The following is a 14,799-nucleotide window of genomic DNA, read 5'->3' as shown; positions in this document are numbered from 1 at the left end:
TGGTTAAAATAAAGTAAGCTAACAAAACCTAAAATAATTAAACAGAAAAAACAGATAGGCTTGCTTTAATCATGAATATTGCCATGCATATTTATAGCTGCTTATCTGAAAAATTACACCATCTGTTAGGCTCCGAAGTTATTCATTCCATTTCATGTTCACCAGGCTACTTCTGATTAAGAATCTAATACTACATGATTCTGAGTGCTGTAAATTGCTGCTTACTTTGTGGGAGCTCAGCACCTTCCAGAAGTCGTCCAGTTATTCAAGTGGACACACCAGAAAGTGGAATTTTCAAATTTAAGACAAAGTTTTTCAGATTTATTTCGTTACTGACTGAGGCAAAGATAACTTACTTGGCATTACACAGAAAATATAGGAATCTTTACTCCTGCTCTGGGGAATCCTGAATGTGTTCTTGAATTACTCTTCAATTTTCTGTCCTTAAGTAAATTAGCCTTACATAGTTATACGTACCTTTACATTCCATGTTCTTAAATATTTTCTGATATGCTGGATATACAGATTTTCACAGAAGAGTTCTGAGTTGTCAAACAGTCTTAGAGGAAGAGTAATAGACAAGCTATTACTCTTATAATGAGACCCTGTTATTCTTATAAAGATGTGTACAAATGGAATTCTTAGATTGTTTTAGGATTCTGTCAGGCATCTATTTTGTAAAAGCTGAATGATACACGTGTTCACTTATAAAAGAATTAATCTTTTCCATTACCAATCTACAACTTGTAGATATATGTAGTATTTATACATGGTACCTATACATTTATACATGTAGATATCCATAGATGGATCTATGATATATATGTATGGATGTATATCTATAGGTGATAGATATGATATATAATATAGATATATGATAGACATTTACAGAGATATGTATTTTAATAGCACCATGTGCATATTGCACCATATTTTAGATTCCTGGATTCTAAATGCCACTGATTGACAGGGCTGGAAAAATATGATTTGCAAAAGAATCCCTGTAAAAATGCATCCTTTCCGAGACGTAATGCTAGATAAATCGCCATTTGTTAAATGCCTTGAATAATTAGGGGTAACATTACATGCCTAGAATGTAATTTAGTATCCCTTATGGACAAGGAGACTGACTGAAATCAGTAGTTTCCTTGTTATAGAGATTGTTGAATCAGGCCCATATTGATTTTGTTTTAATTATCTTATGGAATGATCTTAAGATATGCAAGAATGGCTTGTGATATAATTACATAGAGGTTTATAGAGAGTCAGATTGTGACCTATGCATCTGAATGGTGTAAAGCCCTATAATACACCATTAGGCTAGAGTTCAGTTTATCTGGCTAAAACTCAATCACAGTGTAGCCCTCAAGGCATGAATTTTACCATTATTGCATTCAACAACAATATATTGAATATTATGTCAGTTAAAGGAGAATAATTATCAAGGAAAGTTAAGGGCAGCTGTTAAAGTCTTACCACATATTGACTTGGTTAGCGCTTGGCTGTGGATTGTGTTAGCGGGCAAATGAAGACATGCTACAGCTAATGTAGTCAAGCCTGTCTGTTAGTTTAGCTCTCTAATTTTGTTTGCATTAAAACTAGGAAACTTGGTATATGGAAAAATTGGATACTGCTCAATAAAGCATATATTATGAGAAATCTTAAGAAAAGTGATCAAAACTCTGATACTACGAATTTTCTTTTTTAAAAAAATAACCATTGCAACTATCTGATAAAAAAGAGAAAAGGAGCGTGCAGGGAAGTTTTGAAGGGAATAGGTAGTATTATAACCCGTATTACAGTAAGAGTGCACACTAGTGAAAACTATAGCTACTGTAACCTTCAAGCACAAGCTATTCCATGAAACTGAACCTTACAGAACTTGCCCACTTCACAGAATTGTTTGGGATTTTCAGATTCAGCTTCTCCACACAAAAAGATTCTGAGGAAATGGTATTAGCCTCCTGTGAGAGAACCAAATGTGTGAAGTGGCAAAAGAAGTTATCCAAAATATCACAGAACTATAGGGCTGTTGCTAGGCTGTCATGTAGTAAATTCAGGAACATATCACCCTCAAGTCTGGAAGTATAGTTACTTATCTTTATCTGTGCAAACCTGTGTAATTTATAACCTAGTTTATTCAAATGCTGCTGAGTTTACCATGCATTCATACATACTCACTGTTTATCAAATATACAAATATGCTATAAGAGAGGTATATGCCAGTAAACTAGCTTGTTTATCTCTAACATAATAAAATTAGTGTACAAAACTGATAACTTTAAGAAATGCTGGGTATCACTGTTTGGTGGGGAAAAAAAGGAAAATTAGTGGCTTTGAGAACATGTGCTCAGAAATACTGATCATAGACTCTCTCTACATCCTAAGTCCCTTTTGCAATGCCTACAAGAAGTACCAGAATAATGAATGGGAATGGTCATTGCAGATTTCCAGAATACTTAATCCTGATTAGAGTTCCAGTGTTCAACAGTTATCCATAGCACCAAAGATTTATAAAACTGATGCAAAATTAGAATTTCATACCATGGGAAGCTCTGACACATTAGTCTGTGCTGAATTTGCCCTGAATCATGTTGAAAGTTTTAAAATATTTTACCATTTTCTTTGAATAGAAATTTTTTGGAGGAAAAAAACCATGAAATCTTCAGGGTAGATGTATCCATTCAAAATCTGTTATTGCAATATTACTAATTATTATGTTTTGTTTCTTCTTAAGAGCCATAATAAGACCTTTCTTTCCACCAAAAAAAAAGAAGAACTTTTGTCAGTAAATTTTGAGAAGAACCTCCCAGTTTGCTCCCCTCTAGAATAATTCAAGGAGAAACAAGAGACAGCCAGTAGCTGCTTAGCTGGGTACTAGTGCTGCAAGACCGGTGGGATTATTTGTAATACCCTAGTTTCGACCAATAGTGTTTCCAAAAAGCAAACTGAAAAGCAATTTGGGCAGAGAAAAACTCAGTATCTATGGCATCTTTCAGTGGGTGTGTTAATGGAGAATGGGAAGCGAAGGAACCCAGAAGCCCATGGAGTGGTTGAGGGCAGAGGTAATGTGATTTACTGACTTTCATGTTTGGGCAGTCAGAGCTTGGCCAGTAACGGCCAAAAGATTAAGTCCTGGCAAGCTTACTCTGGCCTGTGTGCAATAAATCAAGTTTCTGGTGGATAGATACCTATCTCTGAAGTGTCAGTGAGTGACCATTTGGTCAGCAGTCTCATCAGAGAGCTCACAGGCTGGATGTTTTAGAGGAGGAGATGTTCCCTCATTTGTGAGGGTGATCCCAAGGAAACTTCCTGCAAAGGAAAACTTTCCAGACTGTGTCTGTTCTGTGGCCATTTAAAGCACTTCAGTTTCTAAGCTTGTTTATCTGCTACCTATCTCGAGGACCCCATTTGGTGTATTTAGTGCAGAACTGTTAATGAAACCAAAGGTTTTTCTCTTTGGGAGGACCCAACACACAACTATCTTTACATGACAGGGAGTTATTCTGTCAACAACAGTAGCTGGTTTGGGTCAGATTCTGCACCTGCTCCTCAGAAAGAAATGTGCTTTGTGTGATTTGTAACTCTACTGATTTTGATGAGGTTACTTCTGCCGTGAAGAGCTGCTCAACGTGAATAAGTCTCCAGTCCTGGTTCGGTTCCAGCTGAGCTCAGCAGTGGGGTAACTTTGCCAGCTGTTCTCCTCTCTTCCCCATTTCAGAATATTTTACCCCTCTTCGCCAGTGTAACTATGAGTTTAATCGCTCCCTAGCCAGGTGCTCTCTAAACAAGCCAGGTTAGGAAAATCCTCCTGCTAAACGTGTGCAAGTTAACTGATTATTCTGAGAAGAAAGGGCTAGAGAGCAATTACGCCACTAGTGGCGAACAGCTGGGACATTCAGCTTTCACACCGGTCCAGCTGCACACAACAGAGCATGTGATCACAACTGAGAACCCATAAACTGACTCTTTGCAAATAATGATTCAATGTTTTATTTTAAGTAACAACTCAACACTTTTCCAAGTGTTTCATGATCAAATAGCTGTATTCCCATAGCGTAAAAGAGGAAAATAAATATTATCTTTATGGTGCAAAGAGGGAAGCAGAGGTACAGAACATTTAAGTGACCAGTTTGTGTCAGAATCAGGAAAAGGGACTAGACCTCAGATTCCCATTCTTATTGTCAATCCTGTGAAAAAAGTGGATTGTAGTCAGTAGCTTACAGGCAGAATTTTGGCTGTCAGGCTCTCTGGTGCTGCTCACAGCTGTGAGAAATTAAAAAAAAAAAAAGGGAAAGAAAAAAAGCCCGGCTGGAAAAGTACGGTATGATATTGGCCACAAAAGGTGACTTGCTTACAACAGTCTGTGCACTGGACAGTGCATGGGGGACCACTAATCCTAGATGAAGGTCTTCTCAGTGGCAATGTCAATGCTGTCATCTGAGGAAATTCCAAATGATTACATACTGTTCTCTACTTTGAAAAGGCTGGAAATTGGACTACAGTGGTTTACTTGTCTCTGTGGTGTGGTTTCATTGTCAAATCCGCTCATTTTAAAACTAAGAAAAAAAATTTGCAGTTAATGACTTTCTCTGCCACTGCTGACTTGGGCTTGTGTATTTCCTTGCACACAGATCATCAGATCAATTCCTACTTCCAGAGTTTTGTTAACTCTTCAGGTGGTAACAAAACACTCGGGATGGACTCAGGTTCATTCTCCAGGCATTTTTCAAAAAACAACATCCCATCAACTAAAACAAGTTCATGCAAACTGTAAAAAACATAGTATAGCTTAAATTATCCAGTTCTGAGATTTGTAAAGAAAAATGGATTCACAACCAAATTAAATATTCCTATATATTAGTGTTACATTTGAATGACAGTTCCTCAGATTTTTATAAAACATAATTGCTGTTGTTGGAATGGGTTGTTTTATTTACTCTCCTAGTTTATCAAATCTAGACAGGAAATTGATAGTTCATGCAACTCAGTCTTGCATCCGGATTAGGTCAAGAGATTTAGGGAGAGACCAAAGAAATGAATTCAAGCTTTTTTAATAATACTGTTCTTCATTTATTTTCTGTTCTTTCCCTGAGTAATCCCTTAGCACCTCATCCCTCCTCAGCATGGGCACAGATGAAAATTATTTTACTGTTCCTAAAATTAAGTATTTCCCACCATTGGCTTTTCCATGGAGAATTTCAGAAAGTCATGGGTGCTGTTGCTATTTGGCCTCTCTTAAAGACCTTGATGAAGCTTTTCTGTTTGTACTCATTTGCCTCCTCTTAAGATGTTTGAACTTTTACTGCTGAGTCCAAGTGCAAGGGCTTGGGTTTAATTAAATAGCTTGTCAAACAGCCTCTATTGCTTAAGCATATGCAGCATTAGAAGGAAAACAAACAAACAGCAGGTCTGAGGGTATCAGCTTGTTCAAGGCAGGCAGCTAGTGGTGTCAGCTTGTGGTAGCAATGATATCATTCTTTAAATGCAATGTTATCTACTATCTATAATCACAGGTCATGTGAAGTTTCTGTCAGGTTGTTTTCCCAAGACAAGCACTCTGTCATAAGCAGAACCCCTGCCAGTGGTAGTATGCTATGTTATTTGTGATAATGAAAATTACAAAGTTAAGAGAAATTGGCAATCAAGTTACGATATGATGAAAAATAAAAAAAAATTTATGCTTACAACCCAGGGAAAGTTCTGATGACAATTACACACCATTAATACAACTAAAATGGCTTTTGTATGTGAAGGTTCTGTGTTCAATTAATTGACATCTCTTCTCATTCCTCATTTGTCTCTTTGTCAATCTATGTTAATTAATACTTTGCACTTATTTAGCTGTGACCACTGGAGGATTTCCAAGCATATTAAGGAGCAGTCACTTACTTAGGCTTTCCATGTCTGTATGATCATTACCCCATTTTTATGGATAGTAAAACTGATGCAGAGAAAGGTTAAGATGTTTATCTGGTAAAGCCTATACCAAGCACAAAGCAGAATCAAAGTCTTTCACATGCTAGCTCATGATTCCCATAATAACCGCCACCTACATTTAATTACTTGACAATGAAGGGAGAGTTACTCTTCTTTTATAGCTTTATTGGTTGGCTTTCTCCAGCTATGGTTTTTGTGTTTTCTTTGCCCCTTGAAATTATTGTCAACATTCACATATATTCCTTTGTTCTGGTGTTATTTTTCAGTGGTGGCCTCTGAGCTACCAAGACTCAAGGCTGGATAACATTTATCCAGAATTCTACTTTCCCAGTACAAATGTGATTTAAATCTCATTCTCTTCAGTATGTGTCCTGCTTATTTCTTGCTATTGGTCCCCCTCTCTTCCCTCCTCCCCCTTTTTAATATTACAGAATCACAGAATCACTGAGGTTGGAAGGGACCTCTGGAGATCATCTAGTCCAACCCCCCTGCTCAAGCAGGGTCACCTAGAGCACATTGCACAGGATTGCATCCAGGCGCATTTTGAATATCTCCAGAGAAGGAGACTCCACCACCTCTCGGGGCAACCTGTTCCAGTGCTCTGTCACCCTCACAGTGAAGAAGTTTTTCCTCATGTTCAGATGGAACTGTCTGTGTTTCAGTTTGTGCCCGTTGCCTCGCGTCCTGTCGCTCGTCACCACTGAAAAGAGTCTGGCCCCATCCTCTCGACACCCTCCCTTCAGATACTTGTACACATTGATAAGATCTCCTCTCAGCCTTCTCTTCTCCAGGCTAAACAGGCCCAGCTCTCTCAGCCTTTCCTCATAAGAGAGATGCTCCAGTCCCCTAATCATCTTTGTGGCCCTTCGCTGGACTTGCTCCAGTAGTGCCACATCCCTCTTGTACTGGGGAGCCCAGAACTGGACGCAGTACTCTAGATGTGGCCTCACCAGGGCTGAGTAGAGGGGGAGAATCACCTCCCTCGACCTGCTGGCAACACTCTTCCTGATGCAGCCCAGGATACCATTGGCCTTCTTGGCCACAAGGGCACATTGCTGCCTCATACTTAACTTGGTGTCCACCAGCACTCCCAGGTCCTTCTCAGCAGAGCTGCTTTCCAGCAGGTCAACCCCCAACCTGTACTGCTGCATGGGGTTATTCCTCCCCAGGTGCAGGACCCTGCACTTCCCTTTGTTGGATTTCATGAGGTTCCTCTCTGCCCACCTCTCCAGCCTGTCCAAGTCTCTTTGAATGGCAGCACAGCCCTCTGGCGTATCGGCCACTCCTCCCAGTTTTGTATCGTCAGCAAACTTGCTGAGGGTGCACTCTGTGCCTTCATCCAGGTCATTGATGAAGAAGTTGAACAAGACTGGACCCAGGACTGACCCCTGGGGGACACCGCTAGCTGCAGGCCTCCAACTAGACTCTGTGCCACTGAGCACAACTCTCTGAGCTCTGCCATTCAGCCAGTTCTCAATCCACCTCACTGTCCACTTTTTCCACTCCAACTTACTCCTTCTGTTGTCTTTGCCTCCCGTTCTCCCCCCCTTTTTTTTGCTTATCTTCCCTCCTTCAGCCTCACTTCTGTTTCGCTGCCCCTTCTCCACTTTGCCTCTTTATCACAAAGAAATGAAAAGGATCTGTTACATGATGTGTCCATCTCCCAAGTTTTCCGCTCCTCCCGCAGCACCACTGCATGCTAATATTTGTGTCTGTGATCATCTGGAAGAGTTTCTTCTCTCCCACGTGAGTCAGTTTAGCGTGACTCCCCTGCACTCTGTGAAACAGAGATCCTCTGCTGTGCCCCTTGCTCTTTTGTCAGCTGTGCTAAGCCAGGAGTGACTACCCTATCTCTACTCTAAACTGAAAAAAAAAAGTGGAGATAAACTTTTGAGGGCTGAAGAGGGAGATGGGAAACAACAAGACTCTGAACCACAGCACAGCATTTGAGCCACGGAGGAGCATTGCTGTGCAGGAGCAAAGCAGTGCCACTCCTGCTACGGTGTGAAGTGCTTTCAGGTTTTCTCTGTGGCTGCACTAACTTGCCTAACATCTCCCTGCTGCTTTTGATACCTTCCTCTCTAATAGTAGCATTACCAACCATACTAGTGCTACATGACTTTTTATTTATCTCGCCTGTTAGCACTTGAACTGGGAAAGAATAAAAATAAAGGCCAAAGAGTTTGAAGGCACTTCTGAATGCCACCAGGACAAGTTACATGACAACAGATGTCTCAGTAACATGCAAAGATCATTTGGATTTTCAGAATATGTGCAGCTGGAGAGCTGTGCTATTGCTGCTCTGTGGCTTGCATCTTGCAAGGGTAATGAAGCGGAGGGCTGTATAACCCCTGGTGATCAACAGCAGTATACATGATGCTAGTTCATAATGGCTACTATGAAATAGCCTTTATAACCAGTGTTTCACATGACTCAGGAATACAGAGATGGCCTTTTTAATGGCTCACATTTTGTCTATCAAAGACAAAAAAAAAAAAAACAAACAAAACAAAGAGACACTTTTGTGAATCTGTGTTTCTGCTACCTGGACCACATACTGTTTACAGTACTGAGGTGAGCAGAAGCAGTGATCCCACTGACTGACGTAGTTTCACACAGCTGGGCACAGCTACTGGCATGCAGAGCGAGGAAATGGCTGATGCTGAAGGTCTATCAGGCATATGCCGTGACCATGTGTGCTTTCTTTTTAAAATGGAGCTGAAAAGCTCTTCACCTGCCGAAGCCTGAGTTCGCGGTCCTGTGTTTCTCCTGTGATAGCTGATGAAATCACAAACACCTGAAGCAGAGTGGAGGACAAGGAGGGTGAGAGGAATAGTTCACTCCCCAAGTTGCTTTAGGTGTGAGTGATGCCATCAAGCATTTCAGGAGAAACAGGACCCTGAACTTGGGTGTTGGCAGGTAAGCAAAGGAGGAAACTATTCCTAGCTTTCTTACTTCAGAATGCATTTGAATTTATATTAACCATTTATGATCACAAAACTTTTTCAATGAAATTACTGATACATTGTGCATGTGCTTGTGTGTGTATGACAAAAGTCTCCATTTTTCAGATTGATCCTCTGGGGATGAGAGGAAGGGAGGGGAGGGCTTTCCTCCCAGCTGAAGAATCACTTTGCTTGCTGCCCATGCCCTGTTGAGTCCTTCACCAGAATGTATCCTGCACTATACCAAGGAAATGTGACTGCTGAGTTGAGGACGGGAACTTGGGGTTACTGTGCATCTCAAGTTATTTGTAATAAGTGCAGGGATCAGTTATAAAATAAAGAAAGCAAAGGGTCACAAAGCTTTTGATCAAAGGGAAAGGGGGGAGAGTTGTTCCAAGAATCCAAGAAATTAACATTGTTCTTTTCACAGAACACAGGACAAAGGTTAGTACTTCTGCTTTTTATAGACTATCATGTCTACTGAGGACCTCAGGCTGAGTTCAAATCATGATCCTGGAGGTGGTAAGGTCATGGTATTACCCATTCAGCTACACATCAATGGAGATTAACTCAATTAGATAGTACAGAGTATTGGTTCCTTCCAGACCATGACACTTGAATGGATTTAAGACTTTTCCCAATTTAGACACCTCTTGCTTTTATTTCTTGAGTTTAGGGGTGGTTTTGATTGTCTGTGTGTCAGAACTGGCTTCAGGCACTCATGAAATCTACGCCCACAGACACTTAGGAATCAGGAAGGGCCCCAGAGAATCAAACTTGTCATCTGTCCGGCATCAGTTGATTTACTGCTTTTCTTGAACTCTAAGGGATCTCAAGGGGACTTTTTCCCTTGCAGCACTGATCTTTCAATGAGGTGCTAGTGCCTGTCCTGAGCAATAACAAGGAATAACAGTGAAGTGTGAATGACTCTTATTAGGAGGGGTAAATGTCATTAGCACTTATTGTTGCCTTCTAGGCAGTAAGAGCTCAGTGTTGAATGTAGACAGACAACCCCCTTTTACTTACCAGTGTACATTTTGAATCTAGTAAGTTGAACTCTTATATTTTAATTATGAAATTTACTTTTCTTTCTTACGCTGAAATATCTTATGTGTTTTGGTTGTCATTTGGTACCATGTCCTAGAATTTGAATGCTTAACTTGGAGCCAGGAGACATGTATTATTTTACTGGCTATAATATATTAACTTGCTGCACAAGTCCTTTGTGCTTCAGCTTGATTTCCCTCCTCCCTCCTCCCCCACGGCTCTTGCAAAATGATCTAATCATCCCAATTAATACTAGGATGTTGTTAATTAATGTTTATGAAGTGCTTTGAGATCCTCTAATGAAATAGAATGTGTAATTAGTCTTGTTCTTTGGTCAAATTCTGAAACATCACCACCGGAATAGTAGTTCCAGTAACTAATTTTTTAAATAATCTTTTTAGCAAACATAAGAGGAAGAATTTGTTTTGTATTTTAATTTAGTTGCTCCCTTGGATAATTTTTGCCTTTTATAGTAGGGAGAAAGTAAGTCTGCATATATCCTGTCTTCCTTGAAATCCATGATGAACCTTGCATGGACTTTAGAAGGGCTGAAATTGCACCCCTGTAGTCTTACATTCCTTCTGTGGAAAACGGTGTGGAAATCTGTGCTGCTCCCTGACAATCATCCTGCAAATCAGGAAATCTGTTGTAGGACAGGTAGAATTTACTGCTGGCCTTGTATATGTCAACTTGCTGGTTTTTACATATATCTGTATAGGTTGTCTAGTGATGTGGATACAGCAATAGAGTTAACACCATTCCATTTTTATCCATGCAGTGTGGATATTGGATGTCTTTAACTTGGGTCCAAGCTGGCATATGATGCTGATATCAGGAATAAAGGGAATGAACTTGCCCATCAGGTTGCTTGCAACCTGGTTTATGGTGCTTGAGGCTTCCCATTATAGTGGAATAATTCTCAGAATATTTGGGAATAGCTGAGACAATGCCTGGGCAACTCACTCTGTTCAGCTAGCTCAATCTATAGCTGAGTGAATGCTTGGGGAATGGCTTCAAAAAAGACAGTCACTATAAGGTCAGCATGTTTTTAATATGAAGCAGTTCAGTGTTACTAACCTCAAACATTTGAAGGTCAGAAATTCAAGTTCTAAATACTGGGGAATTGATTTAAAAGTATTAGATTTAATATTTTTTTTCTGCTTTCCATTTTATACTGGAGATTTTCAGGTTTATATTTTCAAGCTGCTTCTTTACAGCTTTGAAACCTGGCTTAAAAAATAATGCAAAATGAAAATTTCTTTTGGAGAAAAACAAAAACCAAAAAACCTCAATCCAAGAACTCCAGGAAGCAGTGGCAGTGAGAAAAACACCTAATGATATCAAGAAATTTTTGATAAAATTGCAAGAATTGGCTATTCTGCAGTTGTATTCCTAAAAAATGAATAAAAAATGCCAAGTATCCCATATGTTCTGATCCTCACAAATGCTTGTGTATGCCCCATCTTTTATAGAAAGAATTCCATAAATGAAAAAAAAATAATTTTAAAGAATTTTACTAGTACTAATTCAATCAGTTTCCACCTGGAAGCTGCTTTTCTCTTGTTATGAGTATTTCAAACCAAACCACAGAATGGAAAATAGAGCTTCCTTGTCCCCTTTTTAGGCCCAAAGAGTTGTGAGGCAGTGGATGTAAAATCCATGCCATCCATTTTCGGCCACAGCTAAAGGTGGAGATTTATTTCTAGGGCAAAGGGTGCAGGGTAGAAAAAAAGTAAGAGAACAGGGGAGGAATTAAAAATGTCGGTAGCAGATTGCTAGCACAGTTGTGTCTGCAGTGACGCTGTTCTGCACCTGGATGTTGAAGCTGTTTTGAGACTAATGACCAGCAGAGGTGGGGTGGCCAAGAGATGGGATGACTGACATTTATGATGTGCATATCAGCTCTGTGCTGTTAACAGTGCTACAGAACAGGCATCTTACTGACAGTGGACAAACAGCTTTCCATGAGTCACTTCCAGCCTTCTTTAGCGGGCTTGAAGAGCCTATGTCCCACAAATCAAACATGGCTAGCAACTTTATTTTACATGACGGGCTCAGAATGCCTCTTGAAAGAGTAAGTTTCTCGTAATGTGTACTTGTATATATTCTCAGAGCCTGGTACTTGATGTGTTTGGAACTGAACAGCCCTGTAGCCTCATATGTATTTTAATTTGCTAATTTTATTTCAGTGTTATAGTATACTATCATTGTATATAGTATTATTACTGTCTTATAACAATATTTAAATGGAGGGAGTTGTTTATTTTGGTAGTTTGAGAAATTCAGCTGGACTGAAGAGTTAGCACTAACTTGGGGTCAATACAAGCATTTTTCTTAGGTACGGAATCAGTGTGACATAAGTAACCTGGGCTTTACACTTTTACTAGAGTCACAGAAATAATAAAAACTATATATTTTTTAAAAAGCTATTGCTTTTTTGTTTTTTGGTGAGTAGTAATCTGCAGGATCAAATAGATCAATAAAAATTTAGTACATTAGCATGGAACTGCTCACTATATCAATGTAAAGATTGGTTTGGAGCAGGATGAAAATGTCAACGCAATAGAAAGTTTTATGGTCTTTGAAGTGCTTTTGAGAATTTAAATGTCAAACCAGTTTGAGGTGCTTCAGAAGTGCTTCAGATTGAAAAATCTGAAATGAATGTATATATATATTCCCATGCCTGAATAATAGCTTCACTAACATAGCATGAATTGCTGAACTATTTTCTGTGTGACAATATTAGTCACACCAGACATCAGATGTGCGCCTGTAAGGGCTCTCTGCTATTGCTAGTCTGCTTTACACTGTAGTACTCTATGGCTATAAATCCCTCACTGTTGTGCTCACTTTCACTTCAGCACAGTGCTTACCCTAAGTGCATATGAGAGAATTGTATTGCAATCTCAGCAGCTACTGCACTGTACAAAAGTCCTCATTCTTTTAGCTGGTTTCCCAAAGGAACAGGACTTGTGTAATGGAGCTTTGTACAACTGTGTGTGTGTATATATATATATATATATATATATATGCCTATGTGTGTCCCCCTCTAATAACTTTAGCAATAATTGGCCACCTTCAGCTTATTTCAAGGGATAGGAAGGAAGGAGCCGCACATGTATGCGGTCTCTACAAGCGCTGTGCCAGGTAGAGGAGAGAGACACTGGTCGTTCCTCCGCTGGAGGAGAGGCAGCACTTATCACTTACGCAGCACCAGAGGAACTGCAGGGGGGAGAGAGGGGGAGAGAGGTTATGAAAATGCAGACCAAAGGAAAAACCTCAGCTGGAGCTCTCCGCTTACTGGACACCAGAGACATAACGCCATAGGAAATCAGGCTTCGTTAATGCCTTGCTCAAAGAGCTGCTTGTCATGGCCAGAAACTGGGTCCTGATTCAGCAAGGTGTCTAAGCATCTAACCAACTTTAAACATTTAATTCCTTTGACTTAACAGGGATCTACTCACATGTTTAGTGTTAAGCATGTACTTGTATTTTTTTCTGAACTGGAGCTCAATCAATGTATGTTAGCTTAGTCAGCTGAGGTAACTAAACAGTTCCTTTCCTATAAGCATTGCCATTTACTTGAAAAGGAGTGAATAGTAGATTGTGAGAACTGTATGAGAAAGTTTGTTTCCATTAAAAATTGTATGTTTCTGAACAAATTTTTTCCTGTTAATTGTTTTCACTGGGGCAGACTCCGTCTCTCGGTGCACTGACATTCATTCCATCTTGCAAAGCCAGGCAACCAGCCAGCGATCATTTGTGGCAGGTTTTGCACATTGGGACTCTCAAATGAAGCAAATCCTTTCTCAGCTATAGTCACGAGGTCCCTGAGTCAGTTTCGTTGTGTGTGTGAAGACCAGAGACTCACTAAAGGAAGTTCATAGCTTCTTTGTGCCAGGTTGCTGCTCTCTTTTTTTTTTTTTTTTTGGGTCCTGCTTCAGGCAGGAGTTTTATGGGGTGGATGGAAACAGGAATGAGGGAGCAGAAGGTGCCTGCCTACCTGCCCTTCGTTGCCCCAGCGCCTGTGGATCAGACACATGGGAGCTGCTGCATCCCTGATTTCTTTCCTTCCCAGCTGAGAGTCTGTAGACCTCCCTAGAGCACAGCCCTATTACTCAGGCTGAGCAGGGAGCAAAAACTTTGCCTGGCGTGCTGCGCTGGTTAAATAATAGGCACAAACTATGAGATGAGTTTCTGTTGCCTTTGAAATGTATGGACAAAATTGACCAAATACCCCCTGTGAAAAAGAAAGGGATGTTTGGAAGAGTGGTTCAATTACTTGCTAATTTGTGAGTGACTGAGGTGATGTGAAGAACACGCTACAGCTAAGAATCAGATGCAGGGAATGGGAGAGTCCTTAAAAGTTATATTTCCATCAAACTTTGGCATGTTTAAAAAACAGCCTTCCCTCCTAGTATTCTGGCCTTTTATTGCTATTGGCAGCTTGTCATTTGTGTCACTCAAGAATTTATAATGAATCCATAAAAAACAAATAGCACTGCGTTTTGTTTGGAGGAAAACAGGAGACTTCTGCTGTAGCAGATAGACTTAGTCAGTGTGTGGGGTTTAAAAGAACACAGTGTTGGACATATTTTGTGTATAGTCCTTGGAGTATTAATTTTGACCAGATTACACTGTAAATAATGTTAACTGTCATAAAATAAACACAGCTATGGTTTGCACCATATGTTTTATAATTATTTTTGTGGCTTTTTTTGTTTGTTTGTTTTTGCTGAAAGGGAGCTGACTGATACATCTTTGAAGTTCTTCTTTTTATATATACAATTTTTTAAAAGTAAATTACAGTTTTACTTTTCAAGCATGTTGGCAGCATGCACGGATGTCTCCATGCAGACTTGGCTAT

General features: G+C 39.9%; 1 protein-coding gene across 1 annotated transcript in view; it reads left to right on the top strand.

Moving 5' to 3' along the window:
* BNC2 (basonuclin zinc finger protein 2) overlaps positions 1 to 14,799 on the top strand; it is a 332,225-nt gene that overhangs the window by 231,120 nt on the left and 86,306 nt on the right. The gene's annotated exons all lie outside the window — the stretch shown is intronic.

This window comes from Apteryx mantelli, chromosome Z, assembly GCF_036417845.1.
Source record: "Apteryx mantelli isolate bAptMan1 chromosome Z, bAptMan1.hap1, whole genome shotgun sequence".
Taxonomy (NCBI): domain Eukaryota; kingdom Metazoa; phylum Chordata; class Aves; order Apterygiformes; family Apterygidae; genus Apteryx; species Apteryx mantelli.
This window is presented reverse-complemented; position numbering and strand designations above follow the sequence as displayed.